The following is a 17,554-nucleotide window of genomic DNA, read 5'->3' on the forward strand; positions in this document are numbered from 1 at the left end:
AAACAGCGCAGTATACTAATTAATGTCAAGCAGCTGGATTACATGCAAATAAAACAACCCACTATGGCGGAGCCATTCAAGAGGTTTTAAAGTACTCATGTATAGATGACACAGCCCTTGGCTATGAAAATCAAAACCTATGGGAATACAGCCATCATCACACTTAAAAAATTAATAAAAAAAAAAAAAGCACAGTGTTAGTGGGTGCTGCAGCCTTCTTGCATGTGTATGTGCAACAAGCTTAAATATATGCTGCTGATGCTGCAGATAGACCTAGTCCAAGTAGAAGACAGGTGTTCAGACACTGTTTAACATATCATGGACTGCATGATTTGAAATAGTAGAGCAACATAGGGTTGATAGGGAAACACCACAGGGAATCTGCAACCTCTGCTGCTCCCACCTCAGACCCAGGGAACATTGAAGGGGACCTATACCAGTGGAAACTAAGGTATAAGTAGATTAAAGATATTAGCAATTGGTACATTCCAGAGACCCACAGGGGTATACTATGGGTAGCACAGCCCTTAGCTTCCAGAATATTTCACCAATATCTAAATGCTATGCTGCGACAAATCTATGTTCCATGGACAGCCAAGGAGAGAACAAGAACAATGCAGGAATTCTATGTTGTAGAACACATTTCCCTGAAATCTTGGGAGCCATAGACTGCACTAGCATAAAAATAAAAGCCCTACCTTGTGAACAGATAGAAAATACATCAACAGGTAGGGATTCCCCTCAGTCAACTGCCAGGTTGTCTGTAATGCATGAGGGATCATCTTCATTGGGTAGGCAGGCAACTCAGGTGGTTATCACGGGTCTATATTAGAACATCGAAGTTTCACAACTTCAAATGCTCTAATACTGACCCCTATTCAGCAAACGCTGAAAATAGCGAAGCTGCAGAACACCGAATTTCTTCCTAGGGAAGGAATTCGGTTGGCCGTTCCTGTGGCTTCGCTATGTTCAGCACTGTGTAAAGTTTTGAGTCGGGATCAGGTAAGTGTGCAATTGTGTGGACATGATGGTTAGGGCATGGGGTAGGTAAGTTAGGGTTAGGGCGCGGGTCAGGTAAGTGTGCGATTGTGTGGATGTGAGGGTTAGGGTGGGGTAGGTGAGTTAGGGTTAGGGCGCCGGGTGAGGTGAGTGTGCGATAGTGACGGACCTTAGGGTTTGGGTTAAGGTAAGTGGATAGCTAGTGGTGTGTGTACAGTTTAGTGTAGGGTTAGATGTAGTATTTTAGGTGTATGTGTGTGGATTGCTGTTTGTTTGGTGTGTTTGTGTTGTGTGTATGTGTGTCAGAACAGCACATTTTTACCCTGGGGAAATATTTTGCTGTTCTGCATGTTCGATATTGTCAGCATTCCCTGAATAGGAGTTGATATTAGAACATTCAATGTTTTAAAAAGTTGATGTTCTAATATAGACCTGGTTATCACAACTCACACATATGGCATGCCTCACAGCTTTACATAAGTTTGGTAGGGGTGATGTTCCTCAAGGCCATCTACTTGATGCAGGTTATGCACTGGAACCATGGTTCGTGACACCCACCAGAAATGTACACACACCTGTAGAAGAAGGATATAATGATGTTCATGCTCAGACTAGAAACATCATAGAACATGTATTTGTCATGGTGAAATCACATTTCTGCTGAGAAACATTTGGGGGGGGTGCCCTGTAGTATGACCCAGGCATCTGCACAGAAATTCTCACAGTCTGTGCCATATTGCACAATATCATCTTGGGGAAACAACTGCAACAGGGACAGCAAGGGCCAGGACCACACATTCCTGGACCACAGGCAGTTCCATTACCTCCTACATATACAGAAGAGGAATCTGAGGTGGAACCACCAGCTGCAGAGGTAGCTAGCAGACATAGCTGTGCACAATATCCCCTTGCCCTGGCTAAGAGACAAAGGATAGCACATATACTCACCACCTAGGACTCAAAGGTCAGTATACACGCCCAAAAACAAAGAGGCAAATAATAGCACATAAGCTCACCAGCAAAGGAATGCACATAACAACCTAAGCACATACAAACAGTGGTGGATCCAAGTTTTGCAAAGGGGGGGGGTGCAGTTTAGTTAGTTGAGTACTGGGGTGGGAAAGTGAAAGTGGGACACTGGCTTTGGTGGTTATGGAAAGATCACCTTAAGAAGCTCTAACATCATGTGTAGAAAGACAGCAATGCACATTCAGTTGCACATAATTTTGCTATAGATATGGTAGCAGAAACAGATAACTCCTGTGCACCATGCAACATATACAGATAGTGCAAGTATTTTCAACACATGCCTGGAAGAGTTTACTGATTGCCCATGCCAAGTCACAGTCTCCTTCCATGGCACAGTGAGCATATGCACTGTTATAAACTTGGAAAGAATCCCACTGATATTGTGTACTGCAGTCTTATAAAATATGCAGCATAAAATAAATCTTAAGTATTAGACTGTATAATAAAACATGCTGCATCTAAGGTTCTAAGTGAAAAATTAATCAGAATTCAGGGTAAGCAATTTCTCAGCACCAGTGCCAAAGAGCAGAGCATGAGTACATTGTGCCTAAATCCACCACTGCTAGCAATATAGTCTACAACCATTACTGATAGCAAAGTATCTATATATAATTTAATTTTGCTGTGATTGCTGCATACTACCCCCCCAAAAAAAAAAATCTATGTAGGACTGTGTGCTACATTCCCAGTCCCCAGTCAAACAGAAGCATACCTCTCAACTGTCCCTGATTTTAGCTCAAATTTTCTTCTGTCCCTCTTAATCTCTTCTAAAACTGATGACTTTTGAAGTAAAGGTGGTGAATTGCACAACATATAATGACAAAAATTACAGTTATAGACTTCTTTTACTTAGGAAATTGTATATTAACTCAGTCTTTTTCTGTGAATACCCAAGCTAGTAGTCATAATATTATGAAAGTGTCCCTGACTGTCGCTGATTATTTATGGATTTGTCCCTGATTCTGTTGAGATTTGTCAGACCTATGAACAGCTGGGATATTCTGGAATGATATATTGCACACACATGCCTTGCTGACCAATATTAGATGAAGGAAGATAAAAAAACAGCAGTTTTGTGCATTGGAGACATGCCAGTCTCGCTCCAAAAATATACATACTCGGCTGACAGCTTGTAGTGATATCAAATTTCACATGTGACAATAATCCAAACAACAGATGATTGCTAACAATGACAGGTTTATTGGGTTGCAACTGAAAGGTTTATTGGGTTGTAACAGATGATATTAGAACAGTGTAAACAGATGTTACCCACCACTCACAAAGACCAGTAGAAATGGCATCACAAAATAAGTAATATATCCATTTCCACATTTACACTTTACCCACAGCAGTGGATTCTCGAAACAATATAAGCCAGTAAACTGATAATAGCAGGAACAGTGATACAATGCTTTTCGAGGGAGGGCTCCGTTAACCCCCTACCTAAACGACAATAATCCACTCCTAAAAAACAATAGTAATGTAAATTACATTAACTTTTTTAACCGACAGTAATACAGGACAGTTTTAAAAATATAGGCACGCAATTACCTTAGAAAGGGAAAAGCAGGATTCTTTAATACATTAATATTACAAATGAGTTTACAAATGAGCATTTAAAAAAAGACAATGCATCACTGTGACAACAAGTACAGTGCAGGGCTAAGTGGGGGGGGGGGTCTATGTAAAATGTAGCTCTTAGTTTCTGTGTCAGTACAGGTAAGGTGAGATAAGGATTGAATTCAAAGCAGCAGTTTGGGAAACCTGGCATTCCACTATAACTCAAACTGCCAGTCAGGTATTTCTACCCAACACCTGTGCTACAACTAACTCAAATGTTGTGTTGGCAGGTTGGATTCCAAAACAGCTTGGCATGACATGACACAACCAAATGACATTACTTCATGTGCAGTAACAAAAGAAAGGTTTCTCTATTCAACATTCAGTGTAAGCTAATAGGACTGACAGAGTCCTGTGTCTAATTCCAAGTGGAGAACCGGGTACTCCACCTGGGTTGTATTGGCTAGGCTCTCCAATGTCCAGCGCTGACTCAAAGGCAAAGGCAGTTGAAATAAATAGGCTTTTCCACATGGCAAAACATCACCTGTTTCTGGAAAATGTACGACCAGAGTCATGGGTCTGCTTCTGACCTCACAAATGCACAATAAAGCAGAATGTGAGACATTCCCAAACCACATTGGTTGATGGCTTGTTTCATTTTGTGAAAAAAAAGTTATAATTCCCTGATATACCCTTCAGTTGTCCCTTTATTTGTCTCATAGCTTGCTCTGTCCATAATAAAAGTTTTGATTTATTGATAAGTGAGTCAGGATTACAGTCAATAATGTTAGGCATTACAGTTTTCTATTTCTTATGGTTCATATATAATGTATATTGATGCAAACCTGTGGTTCTATTAACGTTTTAAGAAAATTTGAGTAATATGTAAAAACTGACTCTGATTTTGGGCCTTTCTCTCTCAATTGTTTTTTTTAAAAGAATAAATTCAAATTTATTGAAAGTCAATACAACATCATATTTTATTTACATAAATCAAGATGACATTTTAAACAATGTTTTAACTGTAACATTATAATTTGATGTTAACAGTTCCTTGTATCTGCATTCCTTCTGCTGAATGTGGTAAATGCAGGCATGCATTTAGCTGGGTGCCCTACAGATGGAGTTGCAACACAGATCAGCCTCATGACAGAGCAGCTCTGAAGTCAATGAATGAAATACACTCCTGTTTCAGACTTCATATCCTTCAGAAAATGTATGCTAACACAATCCTGTTATTCTGTCAACTTTCTAACTTTATAGGAGCAGTATTTTAAGATCCACCCCTATTTCTAGGCCTTTCTCCCCATCATTTTATGCTTTCTGTAGATCTCTTGCACTAAGAGGTTGAGGTATGTATTAGATTGCTCTTTAAACTAGTAAGAAAACATTAATTTTCAAAGCAGTGTTTATACTACTATTGCATGGGATGGATAGTAATGACTAGACAGTCTTTCAGCTTTTCCCGGTTAGGGGTCGCCACAGTGGGACTCCTGTCCGCTAATGATTGACAGTGGATTTTTACGGTGCCAAGTTACCAGCATGGTGCCCTACCTTCAAAGAAGGCACACATGCATGCACCTACCTGCATGTATTTTAAAGTTCACTCGACTGCAGGGAGGACATGCAGCCTCCACACAGAAGGTACTCTAGCCGAGAATTGAACGGGAGAACCTTTTGCTGTGAGGCGACAACACTAACTGTTGCACCACCACCTAATTCAGTTACAACATTAAGAGTACTGAGGAAGCAGTGGGAGAAAGTGGCTGTGTGTGTGTTTTGTGCATGTGGTGTGTGGATAAAATAACTAGGATTGAACCCTGTGTGGAAAAACAAAACAACATGAGAGGGACTGTGAACTTGTTTTGTGGGAAATTTGTCTTTTAATATGGGTTGCAGACACCATAATTTATTTCTTTTTTGCAAATTCCCATGTATTTATTGCCTCTATGTATGAGCGTTATAAATTGTATTGCTGTCTTAGCAGTTTAAGAGTTTCTTTCTTGACTTTGCTTCAGTACTGGGGAGGTAGGAATTATGTTAAATTATGGAAATGACTGACAGTTGAGAAAAACCATGGACAGAGAGCTAAGTGGATGTAGTTGGCACCGTGGATTCTTAAGTTGTCACTTGAAAGGTCATGGCACTGTTCTCTATTTTTATACCCCCTGCCCCTTCTATCTCATGGAAATGGCCTCTCTGAAATAAGTAGGATAAAATATGTACATCCATGCTAAAATGAAGGGCTAACTAAATAACACCACAAGGCAAATTTCTCATTACTTCTAGTGCCTATCAAATGGATGGTTTCTAAACCCAAGTTCCTAAAGTTGTGTCAGCTCCTGCTGTGTGGCAGAGCAAAATATGACTGACTGCCCTTGATTTTGAAATTGAGTTTTACTGTCCTGGATTAATTTGAAATATGTATGTGTGTGTGTATTTGGAAAGGCTGGCACTGAAAATCGGTTTTATCCTTGTCAGCAATGGGTAGGTGAATGTTCTTAAAAAGTTACCGATAAATACTAGTTTGATATTTCTGTCTTTAGTTTAGGTTATGCTGAACATTTACTATAGTTGCATGTAATGGATCTCCTGATCAGATCTGAAGTCTCAGCTCTTACAAAACCGATGTGAAGTTGGGTAACATGCCGTTATGTAGTGCCTTAAAAAACATTTCAGGCCATGATGTGTTTTCTATATACTCAGACCTCAGAAAGCAGAATGGTGCAGTTAAATTAATTGAAAACATTTTTAAATGCCTTACCTTCTTGCATAAGTCTACATCTGTTTGTGTCAGTCTGAAAATATCTGACAATCGTAAACACAAATAAGATTTATCTTACCCAGAGAATTGTTGCTCTTTCAGAATCATGCCATTTTAACTGCAGATCATTTTTGTCAATTCAAAACTTAAACCTAAAACATCAAAAATTAAACTCACTGCTATTATATATCTAAACAAAATATAAATGTATATAATTTTTGTTGTGCAAATAACACCAAATATTAATAAAAAACACTTTTTTGTCGAATAACAGTGAGTTTCTTTGATAAAACTTTTGTTTGTTCAGTAAAATGAAGCTAACCATATGGGTCTGGACATTGTAAACTTGTTAAGAAAGCATGAGACACCTCAGTTTTAGGCCTTGAAGGCTCCAAAGCAGTACAGTTGAGAGTCTCAGCCATACAACTTTGGCCCCTTCAAAGCCCAACAACCTCAAAAAAACAAACAAAAAAAAAACCTTACTGCTCAACAGTGTCACTCAATCATGAATGGAGACAGTTCTCAGAATGCTAATGTTGACTCAGGAAAAAAAAACATTTGGCACTCCAGGAGACTGAACTGTCTGATAAATATATATTTTATTCTCACAAGGCTTCAAGAAATTCTCTAGTTGTCACCATAATGTCTACTTAACTACAAGGGATATGCAGTTGGAGGAGCAATTGGTGATCATCATATAGATCACCTGACTACAGCCTCCAATCGCATCTCCAAAGCAGGTTTCACTGAAAATATAAGTATAAATGAAAAAAGCATGTACTGTTTGGCAGTTGATCTTAAAAAGAAAATTCCTGACTCATTTTACTTTTCTTTAGGGTGCAGAATTTGCCGGACCTGAGTAATAATCCCACTCAAAACTAAAATCTATGACTTTCACAAGACATGTGGGTATGAAATCCTGACTCCATAAAAACCTTCCTAGAAATCCATGCTCAAGTTTGGTAAGTTTTGCAGATATTTCAGAATTGAACTGAGGACATAGCATCACGGGTACAGGGTAGCTGTGGATTATTTTCTGGGCACCTCCTGCCTTTTTTTTAAACTCTACAAACTGGCTCTATTTCACAGTTGCCACAGTACAATCCAGATTCTGGATTTCATTTATAAAAATGCTCCTGTTTTGCACTGCTAATTGTAGTCACTTTGCTAGGAGCTGAAGCATGTAGCCCTATTTCAGGAGATGAGGATTTTATCGGAGTGGAAGGGGTGGGTTCCATACACTTTTCTTTAGTTGGGATAAGTTAGTGAAGAAGCCATCAGAAGGATCCTAAGCTTTAGTAGTGGCATTTTCCTGTTGTCATACTTTAATAAATGCTGAAAAAAAACACACAAACAAACTAGTATAAAACCAAAAAAAAAGATTCCAGAATAGCAACTGCTGTATAAAAGAAAAAAAAATGTATTGAGGGCTTTTGTTCCCTAATTCTGATAAAGTCCCGTGATATGAGTGGATGAAAGCTCTCAATAAAATTTTACTTTTATACGGCACTTGCTATTCCGGAATCTTTTTTTTTCTTTTTGTTTTATACATTAACAAACCCTTGTGTAATTAAACCATATACAGACTTTTTAGTATCCGCTATATATTGTAGTATATAACCTTTCCCTTGTGACTGGCGGAGACCAGTTCATTGGTAGATTTCAACACTTTCAGAGTCAAATGGGGCAGTTTCAAAGCAGCTAGGGAAAAATGCATGAAACTACATCTCTGGCTTCTCCTTGTCATAACTTTCAGTTCCTTTAACTTATGTTGAGTGCTGATAATTCCTAAATGAAGCTTTGGGCTGAACAGTAACTGTACCATTTGGGGAGTACATTTTTTCAATTAAAAAAAAAAAAAAAACGGTGCCTTGCATTTCCTTATCCAGGATCAGCAGTTTTAAAAAGGGGGTGGAGCACACTCCTACGCCCATGTCTAAATCTGCCACTGAACAAATATTAAAAGTGATGCCATCCAATGTCCACACACATTACTTACTCATGTAATGTCTGTGTATGGATAGCATCGGATAGAGACAGCCTGAAAGCACATGACTCCTAACTGCAGTAATGCCAAGATTAGTGTGGAACCTGTAGTACACAAACATATGTGTAGAAAGCTACTTTGTAAGTACATTGCGGATTTTAAACTTGTGGAATAAGCAGCAACTTTTTAAGTACATTGTGGACTTTAGTGAAATAAGCACTTCAAACTGCATTTTGGATTTTAAACTCTTGGAATAAACAACTATTACTTTTAAAAAAAGCAACTCTTGAAGTAAGTTGTGGACTTTGAATTTTTTGAATTAACTACTGTTTATCCCTGCTCATTGGTTCCAGTTACTTTTTTGTTTTGCTAGTCTTCCCTTATTAGTAATGGACTTGTCACTGTACTAATACTGTTGTTTTACTTTAGACATCTAAAAACAGTAACCAGATATAATCAATTATTTATTTAATTTTCATTTAAAGCCCATTTGTGTGGCACGGAGCACAGCAGTGCAAAGCTGCGCTTACACATGCACAGGTGAAATCTGCCAGACATCTATAAATAGAAACTGGATTTAAATAATTATGTCTGTTTTTGTACTCTATTTTTGTCAATGGCAATTTGTGCGGCATGGTGCTTAGCACCACTAACAGATTGCTTCGTTGTACATGTGAAGGTATACTGCATTTTACATTATTCAAGTAGCTAAGAAGGTTGAGTCACTGCCTAAAGTGTAGTAGGTCCCAGGTTTGAGTTCTGAGCAGTCATACCTTTTTTTTTACATTTATTACTGTGAAAATGTATGAAGTGACCTACAGGGAAGTTTAATTCAAAAATAAAATTGTTACATTTGGAAATGCAGTGCTAAGTGGTGCTTAGCACTGCTTAAATATCATCAATGGCTATTCCTGTTTGTACATTGCTAAGCTCCGCTAAAACATGGTTGTGTGAGTTGTGCAAGTTTGGGTGATGCTCAGCTGGTTTGTGTGATGCTAAGCAATGTGGTGCTTTTTTGAATGTTACAGTATTATGTGAAAGGGGAGGAAAGAAGCCTGTATTAAGGCCAATAGGAGGTAATTCTGCAGCATTCATTGGAGTCTCAGTAACCTGTCAGTATGCCTGGAGGTGTTAGTAAGGTAGCGCACTTTTGGGTGTAGATGTAGGATGTGCAGGAGCCCAGAGTGTATGTTTGACTCCTCCTTCATAACTATGAACCCCAGCTGTTTCAGGACAATTAACAAGTCTCATAATGTAAGTATGAAGCCTGGGATCGGTTGGCCAGGGATTTTACCAGTGCTACTGGTATCCTCCGCACTGGAGAGCAGTGTCATCACCACTATGATGACTTGAAGTGAAGGAAAAGGGGAACCTAGGACACCTGGGTCCAAGAGGCTAGGGCTGGGCATGCCCCACAGATATGTAGGTACTACTTTACTAATATAGAAGCTAAATCCATGCAAAACTGATATGTATAATGGTTTTCCTCTCTTCCCACAGCTGCAGCTGAATGGGCTCACAATGTCCAGTCTCATGCTAGGTACCTGGCCAAGATGTGCTGTGAGTGTGGTAAGTATGGATAATTTATGATAACTGTAGTGAAATAACCAATAAACAATAACAGTATCAATAAACAAAAAGGTATAAAGCAGGATTGGGCTTTGATAACTAATTTGAGCAAATAAATGATGTAAGGCTGTATTCACTGCATGCTTGTTCTAATGTGACTCCAGTCAACTGTAAACATAAATAAATTAAGAATGCAGTAGCAATTGCCTGATAAATGTATTTCACAAGCCACAGTATGGTTTATGGCTGTCTGCAGGCCAGTTTGAGTCACATAACGCTTTATAATTCCCCAGTCCTGGAACAATGTATATGGATAAGGTAGCCCACATTCTGGGTAGATATCAAGTGTATACGTGACACATTTTAAGGAACAATATCAATAAAGTTTACAGCAAAATTATGCTTTGTTAAGTAATGTGTTCAAATAACTTCAGTAGGGTTGTATTAATTGCATGTAAGTTCAAATCTGACTGCAGTCACCTGTACAAATTTATTTAATAAAAAATGCATAAGTAATTGCCTGAGAAATGTATTGCACAAGCCACAATATGGTTCAGGGCTGTCTGCAGACCATTTGAAGTCACATAATGCTCTCTATTCCTCCCACTCCAGGAACAACGTATATGAGTAAGGTAACTCACATTCTGGGTAGATATCAAATGTATAAGTTACACATTTTAAGGAACAATATCAATAAAGTGTACAAAAGGATTGTGCTTTGTTAAGTAATGTGTTCAAAAACAGCAGTAGGGCTGTGTTAATTTGTTTGTTTTTTCTAATCTGACTGCAATCAATTATTACATTAAGTCACATGTCCCCTGGTGTCACAGAGTTTGGGTTCTACTTCCTTACCAGCTAACTAAGACATGAGTGATTGTGTAGTCTATTTAGGTAATGTACACGAACATACCTCTCAACTGTCACATTTTTTTGTAATGAAATGTCAACTGCCCAATCTGTCTGGTCCTTGAGTAGCAGATAAATGATTACCTGGAATACAATGTATTTGCTAATCTGTTTACAGAACACCATTGTAGTAATGTACCAGCACAGTATGTGAAACAGCTCCATGTACTTGTGCACCTGCATATGTTAGTGCTTGGCCCATACTGTCTCATGCTAACAGCTGGAGAGGTATGTATGTGCAACATCAGCTATAGAACAATTGGTGTCACTGTACTCACAAGTGACACTGCACACCTGTAGAAATATGTATTAGCAGTCTGTGTAGTAATATCATCTGTGAGTTCACTAATGGTATGTTCTTCTCTCTCTTCACACCCCTTATCTTCTTTAATTTATTAACATTATTTATTTTTATGTTTTAATATTAATATATCCTGTTAAACTAACTGTTCTATTGCCCTTATGGGTTATTTCATACTGGTTTGCTGTTAACATACTTACTGTTATGTTATTTATTGTTGTGTTCCACATAATATACCTTAATATGTATTTGAATTAATCAATATTATGTTCCATTATGTTAGTACTAACTTGGTTTGGCTATTACTAATCTTAACTTATGTTTATATCTACTTTAATACAGCACATCAAGGTAAGCCAGTTCCAGGTGAACCACCTACCTTGCCTCTTCCAGCTGTGGCACCGGGGCCTAGCATGTCTGGCCTGCAGCCTGGTGGTACCCCTTTCTGCTGTCCCTGCACTACCTGCGACATCGGGTAGTGCCGCCTAAGGGCCCAGGGCTTGGCTCCCAGCTGGAAGCTGTGGTGGATGGGGTGACTTTTGTCACCAGTGATGAAGTGCCAAGTATGGTGTGCAGGGTACTCTTCCAAACTTTCAGATGTCACCTGCAGCACATGAAGGACATGCTGGCCACCATGGTGGATCAGGCTCACTCTGGATGCCAGTCTCCACCACTGCCATCACAGGGGCAGTGAAGGAGCAGTGTCGACAGTCCCATGGGTTGGGACTTGAATTGTGTTGCTACCGTGTGGAGGCATGTGAGACTAGGATTCCACACACCCTCCCCATTCAAGGTGTTCACCCCCCTCTTGTGTCACACACCAACCCTGTCTGTTGTCTTGTCTGTTTGCTAAAGCTTCCTCACCTTCCCAGGTAATCTCCCCAACATGTACCTATGTCCCTTACCCAACATTCCACTCTCACCTTAAAAAAAAGGAGAACAGTCCCAAAAAAAAAAAAACAAAGTCATCCCATAGATAGCTCTGTATTTCATCCACATGTCCACTGGACACATTTAATTAGGTCCAATAGGCTTGACAATGCCGTTATGCTGGCCTCACCCCTATCTCTGAGGGTGAAAGTTCAAATTTAACTGCAAAGTCAGTCAAAGGGCACTGTAGTTGCTCTAAAAGAAATGGATAGCTACAGTTCTTTCCTACACCCTTCCTACACATACCTATCTGCCTTTCATTATGTTTTTCACCCTACTTGCACCCCATTTCAGCACTGTCCTTGCTCCCCATTTTTATTTTCTTTAAAGAATTTTTGCTTGACTCTGAGTGATGCAGCATGTCACACAGTGTAGCTAAGCTTAGCTAAATGGAGCTATATTGATATATGAGTTTGAAATGATAATAAACAAATGTACAAAATGTACATCTGTGCCCTATGTTGAATCCAAGACAATTGCACCTGAAGACCAGTGCATTAACCTGCCCCTGCATGCCACACAACTGTTAATTAAAACCGGTGCTTTGAGAAAAGCATGTTCAAACAGAGCTGTGCATTGCGCCACATCACGCAAACGTGTTAAAAGTGTAATGGAAAAAATGGGAGTGTAACTTGAAGTCTGGTGCAAGACTACACCACTAGAAAGGCAGACACAGAACAATGGCTAAAAGTGAGGTCTGTAATAGCAGGTAAACATGCAATTTTATCAGCAACATTTACAAATACACCTGCTAAAATATTAATGGCAAAATACATGTTTATCTGGGACTCTGGTGGAGAAATATTATTTTTTATTTATTTTTGTATTTCTGTTATTTTTTGTATTTCTGTATTGCCCTTCTATATTTTGAATACTGTAGTTTGTTTTCTTTATGTTGTGTTTTGCTTGCATTCTGTTTTAACAGCATATTAAAACTTCAAAAGAGACCACAGCTCTCTCTGTTCTGAGTCAGGCATAATTTTATACCACTGTCTTTCTAGTTGCCCGCCTCTTATGTTAATCTGACCATATATCTCATTTCTCTCTACTTTCACTGGCTTATGTGAGTAATCACAAAACCATCACTTTTGAAATCCCACCCCTTCAATTATTTAAATTTATTGGCCATCCTACAGTATTTCATAGTACCAAAATACAAAAGTAACCACCCCTTTCAGTCCATCTTGCTGTTTTAAAAATAGTAACTCTCCACTAAACCTTAACTTTTTAAACAGGTAAAACTCAAGTTACCTACTTTCATATCTAACTTCTCTAGTGCACACTGCAGAGTGCATTCTTTTCAATCTTACCTTTAAGCATCCCTGTTACTAGCACTTTCTCTAATACCTAAAAGATCATCTCTACTTGACTCCAAGTAGACTTTTCTCTATCTGTTAAACCTAGCACTTGCTCCTACAGTACTTATTACCTTGATACGGCACTCTTATAGATAGCACCCCAAAAGGCAAACCCCATTTCTCGGTCACCCACATCCCCCGGAATCTCTTTTAAAGTTTTTGTCTAGTCCTTCTAGCATGTCGAGGGATCAGTTGCTAGTGTCCTCTCCTACTCAGCTGGTGAACCTGGGAATATTGAGGCAATGTTACAATTGCCTCATGTACACTGAACAACCCTCTCCTCCTCCCACAAAACACAAATACATGCGAGAGATGCAACTATACGGCCAAACTGGAGGCTGAGCTCTCTCAACATAGGACTGGCAAGACCAGTCAGGAGGAGAAGGTTACCACACACACTATAGACCCAGTCTCACATAGTACCATCACAACCTCAAATCATACACATAAACACACAAAGACATACTCGGCTCTGATCAAAAATCTACCAAAACAGCAGAGGCCACCAAAGCAGACACCCAAACAACCACCACCTCAGAACACAACACCTGCAACACATAGACCTCACAGTCAGAGTGTCAAACAGTCACAGCCCTTAAGGCCAAACACAATGCCAGACACACTAGTCATTGGTGACTCCATAGTCAGACACACTGGCGTCCCGCTCACCAGACTGAGTAAGGAGAAGGTCACAGTAAGCTGCCTGTCGGGCGCTAGAATCCGCCACATAACGCAAGCACTCAGGTCTCTCAACAGCAGGTACAAATACGACTCAGTCATTGTCCACGCTGGTGTAAACGACCTGAGGCGTACCTCCTTGGACTACATGAAAAGAGACATTGAGGAGCTCTCTGATTATGTAGCCCAGGCAGGTATGACCCTGACCTTGAGCAGTATCCTACCTTCACCAAGAATGATGCCACAATACAGAGATAAGATGATCAGCTTTAACAATTGGCTTAAACTCTGGTGTCATTCAAAGGGATCCAATGTCTGTCTGCCTGGGATGACATGCTGGACAAGCCACGCTGCTTCGCAAGGGCGGCTTGCACCTGTCACCCTGGGATTCGGATATTGGCAAAGGCTCTTGCCACCCCATAGTGCCTTTTTTACGCAAGGCTCATATTCTTAACCTACCACCCTAGTACACAAAAAGGAAAAAACTAAGGGTAATGCTGCTCAATGCCAGAAGTCTAAATCTCAAAATGCACGCACTCGAGGCCCTTCTCAGTATGGAGAACATCGATGTCTGCGCAGTGACAGAAACCTGGTTCAAGGCTCCTGAGAGCACCCCAGCACTATCAGGTTTTACCTCTTATCATGTGTTCCGGCCCCAAAATCAGGACAATACCAAGAAAGGAGGGGGGCTATCCATATTCATCAAAGACACCCACACCTCAAGACTGGTGGCAACGCACGATGCATCGGAGACCATCCAGGTGCAATTAACCATAGGCAAGACTGCTCTGCAAATTGTAGCATGTTACAGGCCACCCTCACAAACTCAGGAACCTCACATGGCCTTCCTGAAAACACTAGAGGGGATAAATGTATCACCAAACACCATCATACTAGGTGACTTCAATTACCCTAATATAGACTGGGAACACTACTCAAGCCCAAACACCCTAGCCCAAAAGTTCCTGGAATTCATAAACTCAAATGCCATGGAACAACTAGTCACCATCCCCACAAGAGGAGAAAACATACTTGATCTCATCATCACGAACATGGGAGCACAATGTTCAACACCGAAGTATACCCCTCACTGGTGAGATCAGATCACAAACTAATCTCGCTGGAGGTCCTCATCCCACCCCACCTGAAATAAAAAGACCACAGTAAAGAACTTCTCGAAGCCGACTTCACACTTCTAAAGACTAGTGTGGTCTCCTTTAAGGCCCCGAGGCGGAAAACAGTACTCAAGCCGCTGAATCACTTACAAATGCCTTCTACCAGCACCTGCAGGACTGCATGGATAAGGCAATCCCAAGCAAAACAAAGACTCTTTGTACCAAAGGCAAGCGTCCAGTCTGGTGGACCCCAGCCATAAACAAACTCTACAACAAAAGGAGGAAGCTACTACAAGATAGAGCAAAATCCTTAAAAGGTAAGACACCCTTGATCACTATAAGTAAAAACTAAGAGCTCTCATAAAATCATCCAAAGCAAATTTTGAGAGAAAAATAGCTAAAGACTCAAAGACAATCATAAGGCCTTCTTTAGCTATGTTAGAAACCTGGGAGGAAACTCCCAGATATGCTCAGAACTAGTTCAAAATGATGTGAAGATTACTGATCCTACAGACATTGCCAACATACTGGCTGACAGGTTCAGTGCAAACTTCCCCTCCCCAAAGGAGAGATATCTATACCAAGCGATTGCAGCCCCCAAACATCTCCAACGCCCAAGTGAGAACTGCTCTCTCCAAAGCAAAAACACAGCATCCATGGGACCTGATGGTGTCCCCGGCTGTGTGCTCCACAAACTCAATGAGGAATTAAACCCACAGCTAGGACAGCTGTTTAATCATAGTCTTACCTCAAGATCATTACCCAGGGGTGGCGCACTGCAACTGTGGTCCCACTTCACAAAGGCGGTGCCTCCACCGACCCTGGAAATTACCGGCCCATTAGCTTGACAAGCCTTATCTGCAAAGCCATGGAGAGGATCATAATGGACCTCATAAATAAAGACATAGGGAATTTGCAGACTTTGGATCCATCCCAGTTTGGCTTTGTCAAAGGCAGATCATGCCTTCTAAACTTGGTTGACTTTTTGAAACAGTCACCAAAGCCATTGATGAGGGAAAGGCAGTCCATACAGCCTACCTCGATCTGGCGAAGGCCTTCGATACAATACCCCACTCGGGTATCATTGAAAAACTCATCAGCTTAAATGTTAACCCATACATCACAAGATGGGTTGCAAACTGGCTGAGTGACAGAACCCACAGGGTCAGAGTTGCGGGCGCCATGTCAGACGGAAACCCTGTCACAAGTGGTGTCCCACAGGGCTCAGTCCTGGGCCCACTCTTGTTTGGCATCTACTTTTCCAGTACAAGCAAACACAGGAGGGTTATGGCTGACAAAGTTTGCAGATGACTGCAAACTGGGCCATAGTAGAAAACACATCTGACACAGATATCCTTCAGAAGGGTCTCACAGAAATGGATAACTGGTGCCAGAGCCATGGCCTAAAGTTAAATGCCAAAAATGCATAGTCATACCCTTCGGGAAAAACAAGGTTACCCCTAGCTACCAAATAGGTGGCAATCCACTGAGCACAGAAGAAGTTATCAGGGACCTGGGGACCCAGGTTGATAGTAGTCTGTCATTCGACACCCATGTAGCTAAAGTAGTTAGGAAGACCTTCTACATTGCCCACCTTATCATGAAGGGATTCTCATCTAGATCAAGGGAGGTCATAGTCTCCCTATACTCATCACTCATCAGACCAATGATTGAGTACAATGCCCCATTCGGAATGTATCTGACCCGACACTTGCAGCAGCTGGAGAGGCCACAAAAGTTCCTCACCAAAAGGATAAAGGGTCTCAAACATCTGTCCTATGCTGCCCGCCTGCAAGAACTCCAGCTCTATTCAGTCGCACGCTTGCTCAGAGGTGACCTTTGCCTAACATACAAGGCCATGTCAAACCCAGATTTGATGAATATGCTTCACCTCAAAAATCTAGATCTGTCAGAGCCACAAGGGCGGGAGACTTAAACCTCGACACGGCTATTAATAGGATGTGCTGGAGGGATAGATTCATCACCGAAAGACTCCCTATGCTGTGGAATAAAATCCCGGTATATGTGAGGCAGAGCACCTCGCTGGCCTTGTTCAAGAGAAATCTTGACCAATGGATGGGAGATCGCAGATATACCCCAGGGATTACCTCAGTGTCACTGCTCAACAGAGGCACAGCAAAATAATGGGTATAGTTCCCCATACTAAAGGGGTGGCGTAAGCCACAAAACTATGGGCTAGGCTTGTAAATGCCCTCGGGCAGATAGCCTAGTATGAACCTATGAACCTATGAACCTATGAAATACATCCATATAAAGCCATGCACATGATGGATGTAAAAATATGTCACAGCCGGGTTCCATACACTAGATCGAATTTTCACTAATTCGAAATAGTGC

The sequence above is a fragment of the Protopterus annectens genome, chromosome 2.part0 (assembly GCF_019279795.1).
Source record: "Protopterus annectens isolate FY-2018-M chromosome 2.part0, PAN1.0, whole genome shotgun sequence".
NCBI classification, from domain to species: Eukaryota; Metazoa; Chordata; order Ceratodontiformes; family Protopteridae; genus Protopterus; species Protopterus annectens.